The 13,795-nt window shown below is 39.9% G+C and overlaps 1 pseudogene; it reads right to left on the bottom strand.

Annotated features, from left to right (window-relative positions):
* Positions 1-3,434: 3,434 nt before the first annotated feature.
* LOC124099248 (transcription factor AP-2-epsilon-like) lies at positions 3,435-4,689 on the bottom strand (annotated as a pseudogene).
* Between the last annotated feature and the right edge of the window lie 9,106 nt (positions 4,690-13,795).

Genomic DNA, 13,795 nt, shown 5'->3' with positions numbered 1-13,795 from the left:
TTTGGTTTTCCCATTCAAATTGATATCACATTATTTTGTGAATATATACAGAATGTACATGTCTCTTTTAGTAGATATTAGAGTTGTATTCAGACTGAAAATATTATGAAATGGTTTCTGGGAACATTCTTGGACTTGTCTTTTTGAGAACATACTTACATATTTCTGTTGGGTCTACACCTAGATATGGAATTCATGGGTAGTGGAGTATCCATATTTTTAATTTTAGTATATAGATTTCCAGAAAGGTTTTTGGAATAATCATAGCAATTTATGCTCTCATAGTAGTGAATTACTACATAGTTTTAATAGCCTAGAGATTTCCTTTATATAGAGATACTATAATTTATTTCATGCTGATTTTTGTCCACTTTTTATTAGTATAAATAATGTTCCAGTAAAAATATTTTAGATGTGTATAGATTTTTGTTATTCACGTAAGTGTATCCATAAGTATATTAATAAGTATATTAATCTATAATGAACCTTTATAATAAAAAATGTGTAAAAATGAGATAAAATGTGTAAAGATTGAAAAATACATTTAAGTTCGCTTAGAGAAGGTTTTTTCTTCCAAAACAAAATTATATAATAATAATTTTATAAAATATGAATAAAATTACTTTATAAAAACTACAATCATTTAAAATTATAGCCTGATATAGAAAAGAACATATGTCACTGAATAGGAAAGATAATGTTTCAAACAGAAAAATTGAAATTAAGTTAAGTATTTAAAGCACAGGGAAGATGACTCTGGTTAGAAGAGCCTGAGAAGTTCCTGATGTTGAACAGAAGGCAGCTACTATGCCCCTAAGCTGGGATGGGAATGCCAGAGTCCAAGGGTAGAGGAATCAGGTGGAAGGTAGAATGTCTAAGCAGGTACAGGAGCTAGAGAAAAATGTAACCTCTGCCTAAGACATCACCTGAGGCAGCAAGAGGGTGGCTGTTTTTCGCCCTCACACCAGTGCCTCCTCCTGGAAGTGCTGGAAATAGTTTAATAAGGCAGCGTGGAAAACAGTCTTTATAGGTCAACCTCCTTAAGAAAGCAGCAAAGCAGCAGAAGGTCAAGAATGGGTCAATGGATGGACTACAGAATATGTGATAACAGAAAATCAGGGGAGATGATAGAAACAGTAAAAGTGGCTGGAACTGTTGTTAACTATAATACATTTAAGGTTCAACTGGTTTTCATGTTATTTTACAGGACAGAATAAATTACATGGGTATGAAATAGTTACATGTAAAAAATTGAAGCCCATATGAAAAAAGGAAACCATGTAAATTTTCTGAAGGATGATTCACAGTGCATAAAGCAACAGAAAAAGTCTAAATAATTGCCAGTCTAAATTGAAAAAAAAATTGTATAAAATATTATAACCAAATTAAGGGACACATAGCAAAGACAAAGTTACTGGTACACATATGAAAAAGTGTGAATACTCTTAGTATATACAGGTAGACTTATAAATAAATGAAAAATGGGCAAGAATGTCAACATATACTTCATAAAAAGATAACAAAACAGATACAGACATAGATAATATGATGTCCAAATTTCCAATGATCAAACTAATTCAAATGTGTGTGTGTGTGTATATATATATATATATATATATATATATATATATATATATATATATTTCTTTTTAAATTATTAAATATTCTATTACCACAGTTTATGAAAAATAATGTAAGCTACAGAGATCAAAGGACTAATGTGGAGTCATTGAATATATTTTTTTGTGAAATACTTGGTGACAGTGGTAATGTTCTTGATATTGTAAAATGCAAACTTTAGAATTCAAATTATTTTGAGTTCAGATTTTGTTATGAAATAAAGCAGCTTATAGATATAACTGAATAGAACACAGTAGAATTGATTAAAGTAGAATACTATAAAGAATATAGTGATATTTTAAAAAGTTAAACAAAATGATCCCTTGTATATCATGGAATTAGAACAACTTTATTTAATTGTACATTTCTTCATTTTTCCAATAATCTATAATGAACCGTTATAATAAAAAATAGTGACACACACCAATTAAGTGATATCATGAGATGGAGGGGCAAAAAGAATTCCAGAAGGGTTACTTGCAAAGAAGGAGAGATTTACACACATAGGCTGAATGGAAAAGAGCCAGTGGAGAATAACAAATTTAAGATTAAAGGGATTAAAAATTGCTGAAGGGGACAGTCTTTGAGGAGACAAGTTGTGCTTTTGAGCACTGAAGACTCAGATAGGATGGTATAAGAAAAATCCTTGTATCAGTAGGAGAACCAAACCTTGAAGGAGTTCACACTCTGACCTTGATTTTTACTGTTTTTCAGCAGCATCTGATGATAGTGATCAATGAATGGTGGGTTGACAGAGAATCTTAAAAGTTCTGGACTATTGCTGAAGAGAATGAGAGGTAGTGACTTGCTGAGGACAGGAAGGGTTGATAGGTTTTCCTAAGATCTTAGATCACAGATCTTAGATTTGTTTCCTACACTTATGTGGGATTTTCCATAAAGAATACTGAATTTTAGGAATCGAGGCACTGAAAGTTTGGAATAGTCTTCCCTTGAAATCTAACAAAAAGGACACAATTTAAAAGATAAAAAAATTAGGAAGTTGCAGATTTAGAGAAACTGAAGACTGCTGGAATCTAGGCTGGGCATAAAAGTGGTGAGTCTTGAGATGCTTGGAAACAAGGGAATCAGATCAACTGAAGCAGATTATGGTAGTGGAGTTAAACAGAAGTGGGAATATTTTCTCTGACTTCACTGACCATCCACAGCCTCTGAAACTAACTCTGGGCATTCACCCTGGTCTGCCTTGCATTTTTTTAACTTTCAAATTTAATTACATCAAACACAAATAAATAGGACAAATAGCAATGGGGCTGTGATGCACAGCCTGGATTCAAGTTCTGCAAGTTGTGCTGTGTTCCACAAGGGCCTCTCCTGCCCTTTGCTCCAAGAATGGAAAGGGCTCAAAAAGCCCACTGGGACCTCCTTCCAGCACCTCTTTTCTGGGATAGGAGATTCTGGGATGAGGCTCACCAGCTCTTCAGTGGCACCTCTGATTTGTTAACAGTGTCCTCCAGCCATTAGTAAAAAGCAGAAAACCTTTGCCCCTAGGAGCCCACTGCCCAGACTCCTTAACGGGTAAGGCTCTGCTCCTCAAGTCAGACTTTTTCATACCAATTTCCTGACCAAGCCCTTTTTAGCAAAGGGCAGACAATTGCACATGTGAGACAGATACCTGGGCTCTTACCAACAGACCACCTCCCTTGTTCCTATTCACAGCCCTAACTAGGATTTATGGATGAATGTTCTTTATCTGACCTGACTCTAATCCCACCTTTTAGTCCTTTCAGGGTCATATTAGGAGCTAAGTCTCAGCTCAAGGCTTGGGAGCCCCTTAGGATGAATGAGAGATTTGGCTATTTCTGATGTTTGGCATCCTTCTCTGAAATCTTGGTTTCACCATGCCCACTGCCTGCACTGGTTAGAAACATCTTGTCCAGTCGCTTGAGTGACTCTAGCAGGTAGTTCTGGAAGGTGGTGATGGCAGCACAGATGGCAGGCCCTCCAAAGCCATGGGTGATGAGGCTAAAGTGTGTCAGGCAACTCTGCACTCCAGGCTCCTGGATGAGTGCTGGGTGGCTGTTGCCCAATGGGGAGAGATCCTGAGCCATCAAGTTGGCAAACTCCTTGCACATCTGCTTGGCAGCCAGCAACATACTCTGTGGCTATGTAGTTCCCCAGGGTCAGTGTGCTGTAGGCACAGGTACTCAGCAGCTGCTTTGGCTGGGAACTCAGTCTCACAGATGTAGCCAAAGTCTCGAGCCAGGTGCACAGCCTCTCCCTCCACCAGTGAGGTCAGCAGTGTCACATTGGCAGCCTTCCGGGTGGCCAGCTGGCAGGTTGAGCCCAATCTTCTCTAGCTTTTCCCATAGACACCGACCCCCATTCTTGGACTTGGCTCTGTGGAGGCCGCCCCCCAGGAGGGAGGTGTTGAGGCACTCGGGAGTTAGAGTCCCCGCTGTACTTCCCTCATGGTCACCTTATACTTGGATGTTGAGCTGAGCAATGAAAGCCGTCCAGGCAGGGAGCAGAAGACCTCCCTGGGGTTGGTGATGCCGCCAACCTGGCTGCCTTTGGCCAATGAGAGGACCGAAAGGCTGCTGGCTTTGGAGGGGATGGGGCCTTTCTTTATCACAGACTGGTCCAGGAGTCATTCCAGGCTCATCCATGGCCTGCAGATCTTCCAGGCCACATGGTGCCGCCAGCCCGGGAAGACCAAGGGGTGCCTCAGCTAGACATTGTGTACCATTGGCCAGGCTGTGCAGTAGCGGCAGCACTGCAGAGGTGTAGTCACGGAGCTGGTCGGGACTCAGCAAGCCTGTGGAGGTTGTGGCTGCGCCAGGAACGTCAGGCCTCTCTGTATGGGTCCCCGGCCTGGTGGGGAAAGGCGGCGGCGGCCGGCGCCTGGCCCTGGGCAGTGGCGGCTGCCAGGCGCCATAGGGTAGGGCGGCGGGAAGTCGGGCGGCGCGAAGTCGGGCGGCGCTGCTGCCGCTGGCATGTGGTAGAGCGGTGGTGCTGGTCTGTAGACTGCCTGGGGCCGAGAGGACAGATGGGCCCCGCCAACCGCTGCGCGTCGGGGCACTCCATGGCAGAGTAAGTGTGCACCAGCATGAGGCGGGTAGTGCGGGGTGTGAGGCGTGGCGGCGGCAGAGCTATCGCCCAACGGCGAGGGCTGCTAGAAGAGGGGTGGGAAGCGGACACAGCTGGCTAGGGTCGGGGCGCAGCACCTGGGTACCACCCAGCCCTGAGCCCAGCCGACTTAAAGTCCTCACCTGTGAGTACCCTGAGGCTGGTCCAAGGAAGCGGAAAGGACCTGCCGCTGATGGCACTTGGAAAAGTCGGTCAACGGGGGTACCCAGCGCCTGCACCACTCCCTCGAGAGCAGCCTGCTCCATGCATTCCAGGAATAATGGGCTGCCTTGCATTTCAGTGAGTTTGTGTGTGAGCGTGTACATGTGTTTTACCATGCTCAACTCCTGTAGTGGCTGTCCATCACTGAGGCTCCTACAGAGCACTTTATACTTGGCAGTGATTTAATTACTGTTGTTTCAACAACAGGAAGAGTGCAGTCAACCAAATGTGTTAATTTTTGGAAACAAGGCAAGTGCTTTTATTAAATTTAGAACTAAATATTTTGAAGATTATGCAGTCAAAAGTATTAATTAAGTTGGAAAAAATGCCTGCCAACAACATTTTTGGTGCTCCTTGGGGAGAAGACAGTTGGAGGTGTTACTTGAACTATATCAAGTTCAGGACGTGAAATCTAATTGTGCTTAAAGAAACCTCATTTTTTCTGAGCTTCATATGAATGGTGAAAAAGTCCTGCTTCATAAGTAGGCACAGTTTGCTTTGGATTGATGCTTTCAGAAATGGTTAACCATGGGAACTCTTTGCTCAGGCAGAATCTGCTCAAGATGGTGGCAGAGAAGCTTCTGCTCCTCCCTAAAACTTGTCAGAGAGTGAAATTTGCTTGGTACTCTATTTCCAGTATTTACTCTTTGTAATTCAAAGCCTTTTTCGTAATTTTCTATAATTTAAATATCAACTCATAAGATTCTAAATTCTTATTTTATGGGGGGAATAAAGATGGAGAATATATACTGATGATTGTAAGAAGTAGAGGAAAAGAGGAAAGAAAAAATTACAATTTTTTGGTAACCTTAATTGTGGTTTTACATTTGCACACATGTGAATATACACACTCCCACAGTCTCAGTCACTTACTTATGCATTGCTCACCTAATCTTATTTTTTTTTGTAGTTGGCTGTTCACATCCTATCTCTGATCTTTAACTTTTAGTGTTTTCAAGGCTCCATTTTATATATTTATGAATCTAGTAGACCCCATCCCAGTAAACACTCTTAATTATCATCAATTGCCCCAAATTGGCTTTCTCAAATTTAAACACATTTGCCATTTCATTTTTCAATGATGAATTTTATTGAATTACTCCTAGTTATTGATGCAAGCTCATTCAGAATATGTGAGTAATAAATGTATTACTTTCTAGAAATAAGTAATAGATCAAACAATTAATAAATATTAAATAAGATCAAAATAAGTAATAGATAAAAAATCCCTTTGGTTTAGTATTTTACTGGTAAAATTTAAAATAGTTCTAAATAAATTAGCAGCTCTTTCAAACTCAAATTATTTAACTCTATGTTTAAGGTAATTATTGGAATCATTTCTGTTCCCTTGGGTGCAGTTGTGCATTTTAGAGTGAGCTAGTCTGCAGATTGTAGTCATCTATGTTGATGTTTCTGTAATGATAATGAACCAACTATGTCATCACCTCTCAGATCTTAACCTCCTTTATTTACATAACATTTGCTTCTCACTTTCACTATCCTTGCCATTTTTGAATTAATACATCATACTCCTTTTGGTTTCTCCTATGACCACCCCTCTTTCCTATGTAAAGGTAATCTTCTTCCCATACTCTCTTCCCCATTTTGAGTCACCCCCCTTATATCAGAGAAGACATTCATCATTTGTTTTTTTTGGGATTGGCTAACTTCACTTAGCATAATCTGCTCTAATGCCATCCATTTCCCTGCAAATGCCATGATCTTATTATTTTTTATTGCTGAGTAATATTCCATTGTGTATACATGCCACATTTTTTCTTATCCACTCATCCATTGAAGGGCATCTAGGTTGGCTCCACTGTCTAGCTATTGTGAATTGTGCTGCTATAAACATTGATGTGGCTGTGTCCCTGTAGTATGATGATTTTTAGGTCTTTTGGGTATAGTCCGAGAAGAGGAATAGCTGGGTCAAATGGTGGTTCCTTTCCCAGCTTTCCAAGGAATCTCCATACTGCTTTCCAAATTGGCTGCATCAATTTACAGTCCCAGCAGCAGTGTATGAGTGTACCTTTTTCCCCACATCCTTGCCAGCATTTGTTGCTATTTGTCTTCATCATGGCTGCCATTCTTACTGGAGTGAGATGGTATCTTAGAGTAGTTTTAATTTGCATTTCTCTGATTGCTAGGGATGATGAGCATTTTTTTGTATATTTGTTGATTGATTGTGTATCCTCTTCTGAGAAGTGTCTGTTCAAGTCCTTGGCCCATTTGTTGATTGGTTTATTTTTTATTTTTTTCTGTTTAGCTTTTGAGTTCTTTGTATACCCTAGAGATTAGAGCTCTACCTGGTGTGTGAGGGGTAAAAAATTGTTCCCAGGATGTAGGATCCCTATTCACCTCACATATTATTTCTCTTGCTGAGAAAAAACTTTTAGTTTGAATTTATCCCATTTGTTGATTCTTGGTTTTAATTCTTGTGCTATAGGTGTCTTATTAAGGAAACTGGGAAAACTGGAAATCCATATGCAACAAAATGAAATTGAATCCCTATCTCTCACCATGCACAAAAGTTAACTCAAAATGGATCAAGGATCTAGGAATCAAACCAGAGACTCTGCATCTAATAGAAGAAAAAGTAGGTTCTAATCTCCATCACATGGGGTTAGGCCCCAATTTTCTGGACCTGTGTCTTAGGAGCCCTCTTCCCCATGAGCAGTTTTAGCCTTCCCTGGACTTCCTGAGCCATGTCAAGTGCATCATCTGAGGCTCTTTCCCTCTCTGCTCAACCAGTTGACCACAGAGAATTACTCCATTCAAATTCCTAAGGTTTTACAAAGCAACTGGAAGCATGATGACAAGCTCCTGACCCTCCAGACTCACCTCATTCTAAAGACCAGGACACTGGACACAGAGTCTTGCAGTTTCACGAGTGGGAAACATCAATAGAGGACCCAGAGCATGAACTGGCTATAGCAGATGCTCAGGGTCCTACTATAGCTAGGCAAAGTTTGAATGTAAACACCAGTGAAATGAGGGATCAAGACATTCTTTGGGGATTGGGGGTTAGTGCAGCAGGCCTGGGTGGGACTGGGAAGACATTCCATGAAGAGCTCGGGCAGGTATAGAAGAACTTAAATTCCCTTCACAGAATTCAGTGGGGCCATAAGTGGTGTGTGCCTCTGGGCCATTTTGAAATAGTTTCTCAGATTTACAGGTCAGTGGCTTGACAGATGCAACTATTCCAACTCCTCATCAATTATCTCTGTTTCCTTCCCCTGCTGGCCATGACCAGTTAGCCATGGTTCTCATCAGTCACACAATCATGGGTATAAAAAGCCAATTCTCTAAGCAGTGTGGCTTGAATTTTATGAACAGAATATTTCTTTCATCCATCCAAATCTTCAAAACACACACTTGGGTGTTCATGAGGTATTCAACACCAACTCAAGCCTTTTTAAAAAAATGGGGCAAAACAGGAAACTCAGACACTGAAAACAGGCTTCTTCAGCTCTTCTTTCACTTATCTAATATGCTCATTATTTCCCACAGTCTTCATTCATGTCATTAATATTAAATCTGGTGTGTTTCTTCTATGTTTTTGAAATAGTGATATAAAGGACAGTGTGATAATGCTGTTTCTCATAATTCTACAATTGTTTTTTAAATAATGGTTTATTGTAATGAATGATGGAGGTAAGATTTTCAAAGTAAGCCTTATTTGCTAGACTAAGATACGTTCAGGGTTCTTGTACAATCTTGGGCAGTGCTTTACCACTGAACTTCAGCCCTAACCCCATGCAATCAGTTTTGCACTCCTTCAAAATGGCTAGACTCTATATGCACATATAATCCAACTAGCTCAAATTCAATTTGTGCAGACTGGCCATGGAAAGCTGTGTTAAATGTCCTTCTGCCCTACCATCTGTCCATTATTATTATAAATCCTTAGGCTAATACTGATTGTTGAGCAAAGAAAACACACAAAAAAACATGTCTGAGTATATCTGAAAAGCTTCAGAAAACAGAAGCACTTCCACCCAATCGGGAAACCTTGAAGTAATGGCAAAGACCCAGTCTGCTTCCTTTAGAGCTTTTCTGTCTTCACCCAGGGTGGCCCTTGGCAGTGTCACACCTAACCTGTCTGCCATATTATTTTTTGGAGGGAAGTGATACTAATTACCTGAATTTCCAGAAACAGCATCAAGGGAGTGGATTCTTTCCCCTCAATATTACAGGCTAAGTTTATCCATGATACATGTTTTTAAAGTATATCAACTGAAAGTATGCCATATATTACAAACAGGGAGAGAGAGAGAGAGTAAAATTGTTCTAATGAAATTGGTGGACAAAGTCAAGCCTTGATTAAAGGTATAACAAACACATTCAAAGAAAACATCTGTGCATATGTGTGTGTGTGTGTGTGTGTATATGTGTGTGTATATATATATATATATATATATATATATATAGAGAGAGAGAGAGAGAGAGAGAGAGAGAGAGAGGGGCACTCTAATCTGCCAGTCTAGGTGTTTCTTTTAAATATATTTTTAGTTGTTGATAGGCCTTTATTTTGTTCATTTATTTATATGTGTTGCTGAGAATCGAACCCAGTGCCTCACACGTGCTAGGCAAGCATTCTACCACTGAGCCACAACCCCATCCCAAGTCTATGTCTTTTGATTGGTGAGTTTAGGCCATTAACATTCAGGATTATTATTGAGAAATGATTTGTCTTCCTCTTCATTTTTGTTTAATTTTTTTGTAATAAACTTGGCTTAGTTTCTCCTTTGATTGGTTTTTCCTTTAATGTAGTACTTCCCTTTGCTGATTTTCATTGTTGTTTTTCATTTCTTCCTCATGGAATATTTTGCCATGAGGATGTTCTATAATGAAGTTAAACTAGTTGTAAATTAGTTTAACTTTGGTTTTTCTTGGGAGGTTTTTATTTCTTCTTCAAATCTAAGGCTTAATTTTGCTAGATATAAGATTCTTGGTTGGTGTCTGTTTTCTTTGAGAGGTTGGTATATGTTTTTCCAGGATCTTCTAGCCTCCAGGATCTGAGTTAAAAAAATGTTCAGATATCCTAATTGGTTTCCATATATATATATATATATATATATATATATATATATATATATATATATATAATTCATTTCTCTTGTGGCTTTTAGAATTCTTTCCTTATTCTTAATGCTAGGTATTTTCATTATAATATGCTTTTTGTGGCTCTGTTGTGATTTTTGTACATTTGGCGTCTTGTAATCCTCTTGTATTTGATTTTCCAATTCATTATTTATGTTTGGAAATTTTTCTGATATTATTTCACTGAAGAGATTCGTCACTCCTTTGGTTTGTAACTCTATTCCTTTTTCTATCCCAATAATTCTTAAATTTGGTGTTTTTATGTTATCTTATAATTCTTTAATGTTCTGCTCATGGTTTCTTACCATCTTCACTGTGTGGTCAACATTATTTTCAAGATTATATATTTTGTCTTCATTGTCTGGGGTCCTACCATTCAAGTGATCTAATCTGTTGGTGGTGCTTTGTATTGAGTTTTTAAATTTTGTTTATTGTTTTATTTTATGGATTTCTGTTTTTTAATTTTTTTCAGAACCTTTGTCTCCTTATTGAAGTAATGTTTTGCTTTCTGTATTTGCTTATGTAGTGCTTTATCAAAATGATCTTTTGCTGCTTGTATTTGCTGTGTTATATCATTCTTTAATTCACAGAACATTTTAATTATGTACATCCTGAACTCCTTATTTGTCATTTCTTCTGTGTGCTTTCCATGGATTCTAATAATGTAGTATTTTGGTTTATTGGGGGCACTTTATTCCCTTGCTTTTTCATGTTGTTCATGTGTTTTCCCTTCTAGCACTGCAGATCTGAGGCATTACAGTTTTTACCCTATAGGCTTATGGTGTCCCTTCAGGGTTCCAATACGTCTCCTTTAAGGGGGAGAAGAATATTAAGAGATGCCAATACAAACCATATACAGCCTTCAACCAAATAGATGCAATTAAGACACTTACAGTTTTGTTCCAATATACAGAAATGGTAAATTCAATTATTATCTACAATACAAAGAGTAGGTTTGCAAAAGTGTCTACAGTTTCTGACGGTGGACAAAGAATTAGGGGTGAGGTGTAGGATGCATTGTTGAGGGGGAAGGAGGTGAAGATAGATACAGATTTATTAGACCTTAGGAAGCATGAAAAAGGAATCTAAAGAAGCTGGTCAATAGCAGGAGAAGAGAGAGAAAGTGATTTTGGGAGCTAAATGGGAAGACAATAGAGAGAGTAAAAAAAACATAAGTATTAAGAAAAAAATTCAAAAAATGTAAAAATAGGAGATAAAAGAATATACAACACAACTGTAATATACTGTTCAGACATCCCAGTCCTCAGTAGCCTAATTCATGAAAAGCATTTGGTTTCATAAATGTTGGGTATGTGAGAAAAAGAAAAGAGAAAAAAAATCTTGAAGAAAGATACAAGGATTGTAATAATTGGAGATCAGTATTTTCTTGCTTACCTTCTCATCCATTAGGTGGGGTTGTCTATTGTTTGCTGGTATATACACCCTCGGGATGGTGAAAGTTATTAGTGTTGGAGGGTTGTCTTGGTAGCAGAGCTCCTGGAGATGGGATATAGCATTTGCTCATCCCCAATGTGAGACTAAACTCCAAGGATCTCCTTTGGGGCCTGCTTGTGTGATATGGGCACCTGATCTTATTTCCTTATATCCACTGTAGACCTCACAATTCCTGGTCTCTAATTTAGTCTCTAAACTATATCTCACTCACCCCTCCCTTTCTACTTCCCAATCAGGAACATTTCTCTCTGGAGGTCTTGTGGGCTGCACTCTAGGTGCTGCACACCTATTGTGGAGAGGTCTTTTGTATTGGGCAGTTCAGGACAAGGTTTTGTGAGTTACGGACCAGCTGCATAGCCGCAAGCACTGTGCAAGGTTAGCGGCTGTCAAAGAAAGGGGGGAGTTGGGGACTATAGATACCTTGACATTGCTCCTAAGCCCCAGCTGGTGTCCCAAACTGGGAGTTTCACCAAATAAAGATGGCAACAAAAGTCTCCTAAGATGGAGGTGGCTGTTTTCAGAAATGGAGTGTCAGGTTGGGTGGTGCCAGGTGGTGGTGTTGGGAGGCGTGTTCAGAGATGCAGCATGTGGCATGCGGTATTGTGGCTGGTGGCTGTCTCCAGACCTTGTGCAGTGTCCCCAGGTGCAGGTGACTATGGCAGTGGTCACAGTGTCCCAAGATAGAGGCGACTATGGGCCCTCATCCACATTGGTAGATGGGGGTCAACACACGAGTGGCAGCCAGAAGTCCTGCACATGGGTAGCAGCTAGGTGTCCTGCTAGTAGCTACAGCCAGGATTCCTGCACAGATGCTGATGCCAGTGGTTCTTCTTGGGAACCCATTAGGGGAAAGGGACATGACCACTCTGGCTACTTAAAACTGAACAGGGGCATTGATGGGGGTACTGGGTAGGGAGAAATGGGTTATATTCTGTCTTCTCCTAACATCTGGGTTACCTTGGCCTATATGCCCAAGTGTCTTGTAGATATTTGGAAAAGTTTGGTTTTGGATTGTGGAACTTTATAACCTTTTTATTTTCTTGCCAGGAAAGCAAGTAGAGCTTGGGTGCCCTGCTGTGCGGTTTCCTTAGTTGGGGCACAAAGGAAGATGTAATCTACATATTGTATGACCTTAACTTGTGATTGACTAAATTGAATTAAGACTTGGGCCAATGCCTGGGCAACCAATTGGGGGGATGTCTTTAAACCCCTAGAGCAGAAAATATCAGGTTAATTGGGTGCACTTGTCAGAGAGAATCCTCAAAAGAAACTAGGTATTGAGAATTTTAGTGCAGGATGCAGAAAAATGCCTCTTTTTAGTCTAAAACTGAACCGGTTAGAATCTTGAGGATTTTGGGATAACAAGGTATAAAGATTGGGGGCCATTGGATATATGGGAACCACTGCCTCATTTACCAGTCTGAGGCCCTTTACTCGTTTTTATTCTCCACTGGGCTTTTAATGGGTGTATTATGTGGACTATTACTGGGTTTTGTGTGTATGTGTGTGTGGGGGGGTGCTGGAGATTGAACTCAGGGCCTCATGCATGTGAGGCAGGCACTCCACCAACTGAGCTATATCCTCAGCCCCCTATTACAGGGTCTTAATAGACCCTGTCATTTTAAAATCCTGTCATTTTAAGTTATGTTATTATAGGTTGTCACCCCCTTTTTAGTCTCTGGTTTCAGGGGATAATTTTGTGTTGGGAAAAGGATGGAGGATCTTTACGATGGATCTGTACAGGAGCAGGTTCTATTGCTGCATCTTCCCCCCCTCCCCACTGGGTATCCAGACTTCTGGTTTATTCTCAGTTTCAACTAGGGTCAGACAAAGTCTCTCTTCTGGTGTCATAAGAAGTGTGGTGCCTAGGTGAGTCAAAATATCTTTTCCCATAAGGGGGATGGAACTTTCAGGCATTATCAAAAAGGCATGTGAGAAGAGGAGATCAGTCCAAGAGCAGCTAAGAATTTGGGAGAAATATTCAGTCACAGGCTTTCCTGACACTCCCCTTATGGTCATACTGTGAGAGGAGAGGAGGCCTGGGTTTGAGAGGAGAACAGAAAAAATGGCTCCAGTGTAGACATATAAATTAATTTTCCTGTCCTTGAAACTCAAAATCACTATGGGACCCTGTAGTTGGAGACAAAAAATGTATGCTTTTTTTGTAGTATCCCTCTTGGCCACAGTTGTAGCAGGCTATAATGGGAGCAATACCAATCTGGGGCACTTGTCCCAGACTTTCTGCCTGTGTCCTTTAGGGTTATGGATGCTACATTTTTATGACCAGGGTGTATCTGGTTGCATTAAA

The sequence above is a fragment of the Marmota monax genome, unplaced genomic scaffold (genome assembly GCF_021218885.2).
Source record: "Marmota monax isolate L192 unplaced genomic scaffold, Marmota_monax_Labrador192_F-V1.1 WCK01_AAM20220418_F8-fsc00696, whole genome shotgun sequence".
Taxonomy (NCBI): Eukaryota; Metazoa; Chordata; class Mammalia; order Rodentia; family Sciuridae; genus Marmota; species Marmota monax.
This window is presented reverse-complemented; position numbering and strand designations above follow the sequence as displayed.